Source organism: Eptatretus burgeri, chromosome 17 (genome assembly GCF_056783735.1).
Source record: "Eptatretus burgeri isolate ZD-2024b chromosome 17, Ebu_testis_v1, whole genome shotgun sequence".
Taxonomy (NCBI): domain Eukaryota; kingdom Metazoa; phylum Chordata; class Myxini; order Myxiniformes; family Myxinidae; genus Eptatretus; species Eptatretus burgeri.
Genome location: NC_140977.1, coordinates 41,719,679 through 41,731,222, shown reverse-complemented (window position 1 = coordinate 41,731,222; position 11,544 = coordinate 41,719,679). Strand labels below are relative to the sequence as shown.

Genomic DNA, 11,544 nt, shown 5'->3' with positions numbered 1-11,544 from the left:
TCTCTCTCTCTCTCTCTCTCGTAAAAACCCTTTACCCAGGTCTTGTATATCGAATGGGGACAAGTGGGGGGAAATGATTGAACAAGCAAGATAAATGAGAAACAATCTTTCATCGGGGAGAGAGTAACTATTCCCATCGTTTGAAATCAAAATAAGTGCTTTCTGCAACAGGGAAAGGAGTGAAACAGTCTGAACTCGAGGGGTAGCACTCGGCAGAGTGCAACACTTCCGCTGCCAACACTGTTGGGTCACTCAAGTGAACCCGATATCCTGTTCATTGTTGGTAAAAACGGATCAGACTCCACTGAACCACGATTGATTAATATAAACTAGATCGAAGTTGAATTAATATAAACTAGATTTTTTTGAAACAAGTTGCAAAATTTTTTTTTGGACCAAGTTCAAAATCTAATGGCATGATCCTTAGACCATACCTAATCCCCCCACCAAGTTTCGTCGAAATCCGTCCAGGAATTTTTTCGTAATACAGTTCACAAACAAACAAAAAAACAAACAAACAGGGGTGAAAACAGCAACCTCCGTCCATTTTCGATGGCGGAGGTGAACAAGGTCGGCAGGACAAAGCACAGCCAATCAGAAAAGAGCACACCATCCCCTTCGAGGGTCCCCAGGGTTTGGAAATACAGATAGTTCCACAGATCAAAGAAGTAAATCATCAATTCGGCACATTCCGAGCTTTCATAAAGAACAACATTACATGAACTGGCACTGGTCACAGAACCTCGGCAGCTTTTACAATCCATCTCAACAATAAGGAGGAGGAGGAGATCGGGACCATACTCTGTGCAGATCGTTGTTGCTGGTTAAGCAGTCTCCTTGGCTGTTGGGCACAATCCTGGACGGGTCACCACTCCGACACAGTGTACCAGCATGCTGGCATTCATTTTGCCGACCTCGGGAAGGATGACAGGACACAAAAAGACATGCACGATATTCATCAAATTTGTGAACGCAATAAGAAATATCAAAAGTTAGATTTCATCATGCACTGATTGGAAAACTTAAGTCTTCCTGGAACTTATGCAACATTTCCAGGTTATCACATCGTTTTAATCAAAAAACGACAAATCAATATCACAAATCAACATCAACTGAAGCCTGATGTTTGTTTTCACAGAAAGCAAATATAACAGAATACATGGATAATCATGTTTACAATGGAATCCTCTCAACTGCAGCATTTACCGAAGTTCAAATAATATTTTATGAGTGACGAGCAATGGCTTTATTCATTCACAACAATTACAAATGCGTAAAGAGGAAATCTTCAACACGAACAAATTGATTTAATACAACTCGGGTCATATCATCAATTTAGCTTCTGATAAAAGGACAATTCGCTCTTCTCCACATCACTCGGAGATCATCTCAACACCTGTTCACCTGAATTTCGGCCAAGCTACAAAATGACATTCTGGTGTTTCACAGAATGAATCATCAATGTGTGTGTCGTTCCTCCGATGGACGACTGTGCGTCTTGTCTTCCGACATTCGTTGATGCATATTAAAGATCCCAACGATTCCCTTCAGGAAGAGAAGGCGAGCTATCACCGGCACCATGACCAAGTTATAAATTCCTGCCCGATCTTCTGCTGGGAAGGCAATGGCAAACCACCTAGTATAACACTTGCTCAAGAAGCTGCTTCGGCGACACAGACGCTCATGAACGAGGATGGAAAATTAAATATCGAACCAGATTCAGCAGATGAACAAAGTTCCAAGTTTTATGACGTCTTTCACTGTTTCTGCTGATCCAGGTGAGCTTCAGGTCCCGTAGTCCTATTTTTCTTTCATCTGATGTTTATAGTTTGATGCTATTGTGCACACAAGCACTTTATGCACATCCTGTATTGCCATATCCTCAGTGATGTATTTGGGTTTGTTTGAAATGTAAATCGTTCTTTTTCATTTTCTGCTTTGTCGGAGCATCCAGGTTTACCTGGCATTGATTGATTTACATATTGAGAAACACAAATCGGGTCAAATCATCAATTTGGCTTCTGATAAAAGGACGATTCGCTCTGCTCCACATCACTCGGAGATCATCTCAACACCTGTTCACCTGATTTTGATCCGTCCTGTGTCACTTGATTGGAAAGAGTCGGTAAGTTTGGGGAATCGTTCGTTCTCATGAGATTAGTTTTCTTGTCCGAGATTATCTTGTTCGATAATTACAGTTCTGTTGGTTCGTTGTAATGAGAGATTTTAAAGTTACTTTCAAACTTCTGGTGAGACTATTTTATTACCTTCTCGATACCAGGTTCGAATAAACTCTTCTGTAAATATGAAGGAGGGTCTTCGGTTTGCATTGTCACGGCGATCTGAAAACGATGAACTGTGTTGTGAAACATGCTGGTTTGGGTAAAACCTCGGAATTTTAACTGCATTGTGTAACGACTTCACGCTTCTTCTTTGTGAGGCCACAGATGTGCCGCTGATTCAGTGTCCCCGGAGGTGAGGGCAGTGATTGGCATTTTGTTTCTGGGTGTTTTGGAATGTCTCGTCTATTTTTCATGAAGAACACTGTGGGGTCTTGAACGTCGACTGACTCTTTCTCCCAGATGGGATACCCAGTTTGGCTTGCATCAAAAGGACGGCATAAACTATCAGCATTGATAAATCTCCCTGCTTGTGAAGCACCAGGATGATATTTCACAGCGAAGGCAGGATTCCAACCCCCGCTCGACAGCTTCAAGGTACCCCACGTACCCCGAGGCTATCGTTCCAGGCGAGACAGGTTCGAGGTGAGGCTGCTTACCCAGAGGCTATCCTTACAGGCCAAACAGCTTCAAGGTGAGTGTGCGTACCCCGAGGCTATCGTTCCAGGCAAGACAGCTTCAAAGTGAGTGTGCGTACCCCAAGGCTATCCTTACAGGCCAAACAGCATTGAGGTGAGTGTGCGTACCCCGAGGATATCCTTGCAGGCGAGACAGCTTCAAGGTGAGTGTGCGTACCCCAAGGCTATCCTTACAGGCTAGACAGCTTCGAGGTGAGTGTGCGTACCCCGAGGATATCCTTGAGGGCTCGACAGCTTCGAGGTGAGTGTGTGTACTCCGAGGCTGTCCTAACATTCCCCTTTTTTATGTTGAAGGCTGCAGACACGCACTGAATCGTCCTCAACGAGGCCAAGCCTAAATTAAATGAATTGCATGAATGGAAAAGTAAGGAAATAGAGAATAGTTTAAGAGTTTTTGAGAAAGTAAAAAATCGGCTTTTTGAAAAGGGGAAGATCATCCGTGTTTGGGAAGAGATGAGAAGGTTAAGAGTTCCAGAGTTTGGCAGTGGAGGGGAAGAAACAAACATCATCATGGCCCACCCTTGAATTGCCAATGGCCAAACAATAATCACGTGATGCAGTGGCTTGTCGAGGATTTCTTCCTCTCGGAAATGGTGGAGGTACACAAACAGCAAGTTCTTGCGAGCATACACCGAAGTAATATCTGTCGAAAAGAGAAAGAGACCCGACCATGCGGCGAAATTTGAGCGGGTCGAGTTTTGAGGTCACATTGTTGGAGTTCACACGTCGAATAACTTTGGATTCAATTCTGTCCAGTTTGTTCGTGGAGCTGGAACCTCCCCAGATGTGAGAGCAGTTCTCCATACAATGGTGAATCAATCTTTTATATCGTTGGAGCAACTGTACAGAGGGGAAGCTTCATCAACATGTGAACAGGACTCCTCATTTCTCTGAGGCAGATGTAGTTATTTGCATGTATGCCCCGGTGAGAATAGGTGTACCATATCCCTGTGTGTCGCAAGAGGCGACCAGGGTTGCGTCAGGAAGGGCATCCGGCGTAAAAACCTATGCCAAATCATTTTGCGGACAACAAAACGAATTTCCATACCGGATCGGTCGAGGCCCGGGTTACCAACAACTGCCACCGGTACCGGTGGTCAGCAGGGTACCAGTGGAAATTGTGCCACTACTGGGTGAAGGAGGAGAAGGAGATGGGGAAGGCGAGTCCAGAGGCAGTGGGAAAGGGGGAAGGGTGGAAGTGTGGAGGTGAGAGTTGGAATTCTGAATGTTGGGATGATGACTGGCAAATGGCGAGAGTTGGCTGATATGATGGAGAGAAGAAAGGTGGACATACTGTGTGTATAAGAGACCAAGTGGATGGGGAGTAAGGTGAGGAGCATTGGAGGTGGTTTCAAACTGTTCTACCATGGTGTTGATGGGAGGAGAAATGGTGTCGGGGTAATCCTGAAGGAGGATTATGTCAAGAGGGTGTTGGAGGTGAGGAGAGTGTCTGACCGAGTGATGAGTGTGAAGTTGGAAATTGAAGGGTGATGATGAATGTCATCAGTGCATATGCCCCACATATGGGGTGTGAGATGGAGTATAAAGAAGATTTCTGGAGTGAGTGGAGAGTGTATCCAAGGATGAAAGAGTGGTGATTGGAGCAGATTTCAATGGGCATGTTGGGGAAGGGAATAAAGAGGATGATGAGGTGATGGATAGGTACAGTCTCAACAAGAGAAATGTGGAAGGGCAAATGGTGGTAGAGTTTGCAAAAAGAATGGAAATGGCAGTGGTAGATACGTATTTCAAGAAGAAGGAGGAACACAGGGTGACATACAAGAGTGGAGGAAAGTGCACACAGGTGGATTACATCTTAAGCGGGAGATGCAACCTGAAAGAGATTGGTGACTGTAAGGTGTTGGCAGAGGAGAGTGTCGCTCGACAGCATCGATTGGTGGTCTGCAGGATGACTTTAGAGATGAGGTTGAGTAAGAGAGTGAGGGCTGAACCGAGGACCAGATGGTGGAACCTGAAGGAGGAAGACTGTTGCATGGAATTTAGGGAGGAGGTGAGACAGGCGTTGGATGGTGGTAAAGATGGGTGGGATGATTGGGCAACTACAGCAGAAGTGGTGAGGGAGATAGCTAGGAAGATACTTGGTGTGACATCTGGACAGAGGAAGGAAGATAAGGAGACTTGGTGGTGGAACGAGGAAGTGCAGGAAAGTATAAGGAAGAAGGGGTTGGCGAAAAGGAAGTGGGATAGTCAGAGAGATGAAGAAAGTCGGCAGGAGTACAAGGAGTGGCAGCGAATGGCAAAAAGTGAGGTGGCAAAAGCTAAGAAAAAGGCATATGACGACAAAAGAAAACAAAAGAAGGGGAAAAGGATTTATACCGATTGGCAAGACAGAGCGACCGAGCTGGGAAGGATATCCTGCAGGTTTGGGTGATAAAGGACGCAAATGAGAATGTGCTGACGAGCGAGGAGAGTGTGTTGAGAAGGTGGATGGAGTACTTTGAGGAGCTGATGAATGAAGAAAATGAGAGAGAAGGTTGGAAGAGGTGGAGATAGTGAATCTGGAAGTGGGGTGGATCAGTAAGGTTGAAGTGAGGACTGCTATGAAGACGATGAAGAGTGGAAAGGCGGTTGGCCCAGATGGTATACCAGTGGAGGCATGGAAGTGCTTAGGAGAGATGGCAGTGGGGTTGTTAACCAGATTGTTTAATAAAGTCTTGGAAAGTGAGAGGATGCCGGAGGAGTGGAGATTAAGTGTACAGGTTCCGATTTTCAAGAATAAGGGTGATGTGCAGAGCTGTGGAAATTACAGAGGGATAAAGTTGTTAAGCCACACGATGAAGTTGTGGGAAAGAGTAGTGGAAGCTCGGTTGAGAGGACAGGTAACGATTTGTGAACAGAAATATGGGTTTATGACAGGAAAGAGCACCACTGATGCGATGTTTGCTTTGAGAATGTTGATGGAGAAGTATAGGGAAGGGCAGAAGGAGTTACATTGTGTGTTTGTGGATTTAGAGAAAGCTTATGATAGGGTGCCAAGAGAGGAGTTGTGGCATTGTATGAGGAAGTCGGGAGTGGTGGAGAAGTATGTGAGGATCGTGCAGGATATGTATGAGGACAGTGTGACAGCGGTGAGGTGTGCGGTAGGAATGACGGACCGGTTTAAGGTAAAAGTGGGATTGCACCATGGATCGACTCTGAGCCCTTTCCTGTTTGCAATGGTGATGGACAGGTTGACGGATGAGATCAGACTGGAGACTCCATGGACTATGATGTTCGCGGATGACATCATGATCTGTAGGGAGAGTAGGGAGCAGGCTAAGGCGAGCCTCAAGAGGTGGAGGTACGCACTGGAGAGAAGGGGAATGATAGTCAGTCGGAGTAAGACGGATTACATGTGCGTAAATGAGAGGGAGGGTGGTGGTATGGTGCGGTTGCAAGGAGTTGAGGTGGGGAAGGTTGATCGGTTTAAATACTTGGGATCAACTGTCCAAAATAACGGAGAGTGTGGGAGAGAAGTGAAAAAGAGAGTGCAGGCAGGATGGAGTGGTTGGAGAAGAGTTGCAGGAGTGATTTGAGACAGAAGGGTAGCTGCAAGAGTGAAGGGGAAAGTATATAAGAAGGTAGTGAGACCAGCAATGTTGTATGGTTTGGAGGTGGTGGTGCGAACAAAAAGATAGGAAGCGGAGCTGGAGGTGGCAGAGTGAAAGATGCTGCGATTCTCGTTGGGAATGACGAGGATGGACAGGATAAGAAATGAGTATATGAGGGGGACCACGCAGGTGGGACGGTTTGGAGATAAAGTGAGAGAGGCGAGATTGAGATGGTTTGGACATGTGCACAGGAGGGAAGCAGAGTATATCGGGAGAAGGATGTTGAAGGTGGAGCGGCCAGGCAGGAGGAGAAGAGGAAGGCCAAAAAAGAGGTTCATGGATACGGTGAGGGCGGACATGTGGGTGGTTGGAGTGTCAATGGAAGATGTGGGGGATAGAGCGAAATGGAGACGGATGATTCGCTGTTTCGTCCCCGAACGGGAGCAAACCGAAAGAAGAAAAAGAAGAAGATGTAGTGATTTGCATAATATGTGGATTCTCGGATAAATATGATGTTTGAGTCATACCTGGGAGGTTTATTCAATCACTTGGTGTAATTCTGGAGCTTCCAAGGGAGATTGGAGAGTTGAGAGTAGTTTGAGAGAGAGAGAGAGAGAGAGAGAGAGAGAGAGAGAGAGAGAGAGAGAGAGAGAGAGAGAGAGAGAGAGAGAGAGAGAGAGAGAGAGAGAGAGAGAGAGAGAGAGAGAGAGAGAGAGAGAGAGAGAGGAAGACATTGAGTTTTTTAAACAATAAACTTAACTTGATTACATTTGCCCCACTGGGATCTTGTCCAAATCCGAATTTAAAGAGGTGGCTGTGATGAAACGAGATGTCGATCGAGTGAGGGAATATGGGGCACATGTAAAAGACATTGAGGAATGTCATGTTGAGTCGTCAGCATACGAGTGCATTTGGTGGTTTGTGGAAGAAAGAAGGTCATTGACAAAAAGAAGGAAAAGTGTTAGGGACAGAACGGAACGCAGAGGTTCACTGCTGTTGATGGGGAAGGGGGAGATGACGAACCATCAACAATTACAGAGATAGAGTGGTCGGAGAGAAAGCTCGATGTGAGAGAGCAGAGTGAAGGATGAAAGGTGAAAGAGGGAAGCTTGGAAATCAGTTCCCGATACCAAACTCTGTCAATGGCTTTTGAGATATCAAGGCCGACAACAAAGGATTTCTCATCATCTCGAAAAGAGGCCCCGACATTCGTAATGTAAGAAAGCATATCACCTGCAGACATTGCCTTGCGAAAGTCGCATTGGTGGTCAAATGGAAGACTGTGAGATTCAAGATGCTTGAGAAAATGGGAATGGAGAAGACATTCATGGACATTGGAAACAGTGGAAATCAGAGCAATCGGACGGTAGTTGGAAGGGTTTGAATGATCACCTTTCTTTAAAATAGGTTGTACTGAGGCATGTTTCCAGGTAAGAGGAAAAGTTTTTGGGTTTTTACACAAAAACGAAATAACGAGCAAGCACGGGGTGCTACTTCTGTAGCATATTCATTTGAGACACAGGGAGGAATGGCATCTTGCCCGTAGGCTTTGCTTTTTTCCAGAGAGAGAAGTATTTTTTTGACTGCGTGAAAAGAGATTATGGGGAGGGACATTGGATTGATGAGGGGAGCAGCAGAGGTTGATGGAAGGTTCGAGTCATCCAGTGTGGTGTTGGAGGAGAAATGAGAAACAAAAAGAGTTGCTTTATTGGTCGGAGAGACAGCGAGAGCATCATCTGAAACGAAAACTGAAGGAAAGTTAGAGCAACAGAAGTTGTTGGAGATATTTAGCTCAGGACCAGAAAGATCTATTAGTGAAAGAAGATGAGAGGTTGTCACATTTCTTTTGAATAAAGGAATGCTTCACCTCATGAATAACATGTTTGCAATGATTTCTGGCGGATATTAAAGCTGAATACGAGTCAGAGGAAGAAGAGTTTTTCCATGTTCAAGATGCGACATCCCTTACACGAATGGACGCAGAGCAGAATTGGTTGGAGAGGTGGATTTGAAAGAGAAGGGGATATAAGCCTCCATTCCTGCAACAATAACCTCAGCGAAACATTCAGCATAGATGGAGGCATCACCCAAGGAGAGGGAGAGGTCTTTCCAGGGAAAGTCAGAAAGAAGTTTCATAAACCAGTCGAGTCAGCTTTATTGAAATGCCAATACTGACGTTACGTCGGAGTAGTCGGATGAGAAGTTGGGGAAAGTAAAGGGATGTTCACAGGATTGTGGTCAGAAGAACGAATTGCAGGTGAAATTGTTTCGATGTAATGCACCTGATTGGAAGTGAAGAACAAATCTAAGGTAATGGTGGTGTGGTCAAGGCGATCTGGGATATGTTAAGGGTGCGTGATAATTTATTCCAAATCCTTTAGAAAGGGAAACGTTAGATTTTCAACCCCCTCCCCACCCCCCCCAACAAAAATGGGGGAAGATTTCAGCCATTCTCTGTGTTGTCCACTGAAGTCTCCCACATTGAGAAATTCTGCTTGAGGATGTTCGGATGTCAAGTCCTCATGGCAAGAATTAAGAAAGACAAAGAAAGCGTTTAAGGTTGTAGAATTTGGAAAGCAGTAAGTGAAACAGAGAAAGATGGTGATGGTCGGGAGACAAATCTTCTCTCATTCCATGGTGTCCTTCGTGAAGAGTAGGCGAGCTATCCCCAGCACCCAGCACCATGGCCAATTTCCAAATTCCAGCAATAACTTGTCAACCGTCAAGCCTGGTCAGCCGGTTATGAAGGCTCGGGCAAAGCTTCCCAGTGGCTGACTCCTTAAAAACAGTGGGATAATGGTTGTCGCTGAAGAAGAAGAAGAAGAAGAAGAAGAAGAAGAAGAAGAAGAAGAAGAAGAAGAAGAAGAAGAAGGCAATTTTGACGTCAAAACAAGAGCACCGATGACATCGCAAAAATCACACTCATTCATCAGAATTGCTGTGTGGCAAGTTTCAATATCTTCCTTCGTGCAGTTTCAGAGTTTCCGTTTTAAAATATGGCTGCCAAACGACGTGACTTACGATGTCGTTATTATCATTAAAACATTGTAGAGGAACAGTCGGACCAATATGGAAAATTTCATCTCAATCCAACAACTGGTTGTGGAGAAAAACACGAAAGTTCTGTGCGGACAGAAAGACAGACAGACGGACAGACAAACGGACCCAAATGCAACATCCTCTCCTTTGGTGAGGGTAATAATCTCTGGATCACCTCCATCACAAAACCCACTCTAATGTGCTGCAGGACCATGAAGTTCCTGATATTGACTACGATGCTCCTTTCTTTGGCCTTCGTTGTGTCGTCAACCATGATGGAGGAACCAGAACCAGGAGAGGATCATGATGGACCAGATCAGCGAGGACGACCTGACGTGTCTTCTTCTTCAACACTTTACAAACGTGAAAATCCTTCGAAGTAAATATAAACGTGACATTCCTGATAATCTCATTTTCACACATTCGAGATTTCACTTTTTCTTTCAGTAATTTTTGTCCAAACTATTTCACAGTAAATGAGAATCAATATCTCCATGAATATCTTCACATTCCTCTCCTCATTACATGTCATCTTCATTTCCTTTCTTCACCAAACGCCCATCCCTCCCCCCTCTTTACCCAAACCATATATTCACCCCCACCGCCCACCCCTCCCCCTCCCCTCTCTCTTCCCCCACCATCCCTCCCCCTCTTTACCCAAACCATATATTCACCCCAACCCTCCCCCTTCCCCTCTCTCTACCCCACCATCCCTCCCCCCTCTTTACCCAAACCATATATTCACCCCCACCCCTCCCCCTCCCCCTCTCTCTACACCCACCATCCCTCCACCCCCACAACCCCCATCAACTTCTTTTCCACAAATCAATGTCTTCCATCTTCACATTTCCACCCCATCGGTGTTTCTCCACAGGAGGTTCCCTTGGTGGTTATCCGGTAAATATCCAGGTTGATAGATGATGGATCACCAAGAGGTAAGTGCAGTTCCGGTTTAAACTTCACAAATGTCGAGTGATCAATGTTTTCATAGATCACTCACAATGTGTATTTAATTTCACCAACTTTTCAAAAATATTTCTTGATAATCTTTGCTAAAGTTTTGAATGATGTAACACTGTGACGTCCACACGATAATTAACCTGAATGTATCGAATAATTCAAGGAAAACATCGCTGAAAAAACCATCCACACTCTCGTTCAAGATACATCACACGTGGTGATGAACAACATGTCGATTCGTTGTCGGGAATGTAACAATCACAATGGGGTTCATTTGTCAGATGTAACGTTTAAGTAACTTTATTATATCTCAACATAATCTCGAATCTGTGTTATTTCCAACCATGTGCTCGACCCAGCATTTGTTATGTACATTAATTATTTACAGCACAAATTATTTTGTCAGATATATGAACCCCGACCCCTCCACCCCTCCATCCCCCACCCCACCTTGTACTTATCAATCCATGAACCACTCGTTGATGGGAGGCAGCCGTCAGGCAGGTAGTTTAGTGTTTCACTCAACATCGAGGTTTGTTATCCTGGGTTCTAGTACCGATTCCTCGAAATTAAAACCATCATTGTGACACCGTGAGAACAGGTGCTGATTCCTCCCAGAGGAACATCACACTTCTGGGGGAATGTCAAGATTACTGTTACAGTTACAGGAGCTGTGTCTTTCCTTTATATTTCGGGTTGTTTTGTTCAAGATACCATGGTAAAATATGAAGTGATAAGAGTTTGGGTTGTGGTGGGTGTGTGACATCCACATTTCGTCTAAAATGTTAATCGTTGTTGATGAAGTCGAAGGGAGGATCTGCTTGGTATAACTTATTGACATGATTAACCAATCCCATGAACAATCCGTGTAATTACATCTTTCCTTCTCACCCCAAGTGGTTCATCAGGTTGAATAAGAGTTCCAGGACCAGGACCGGACACACCTCCTCACATCTTCTCATCTCATTCTTCCAACAAGACACCTGTTTCACCATTTCCTTTGCTTGATGTTCCTGCTTTGTGTTGATTGTTAACAATGATTATAAACATGAACAGTTTCTCTTCAAATACGAACCCCTCATTACATCAATGAATGTAAAATCTCTATTTCATGTTTGTCCATCGATCATGTGTCTGTAGCTTGCAATAAACTCTTCAGCTCCTCACCTTTGTGTT

At 44.8% G+C, this 11,544-nt stretch overlaps 1 long non-coding RNA gene across 1 annotated transcript; it reads left to right on the top strand.

Moving 5' to 3' along the window:
- The first annotated feature begins 1,763 nt into the window (after nt 1-1,763).
- LOC147009873 (uncharacterized) lies at nt 1,764-11,534 on the top strand. The gene is made up of 5 exons (XR_015052900.1): nt 1,764-1,778; nt 1,955-2,125; nt 9,617-9,787; nt 10,283-10,343; nt 11,266-11,534. It is a non-coding gene; the product is annotated as an uncharacterized LOC147009873 (long non-coding RNA).
- Nucleotides 11,535-11,544: the final 10 nt, after the last annotated feature.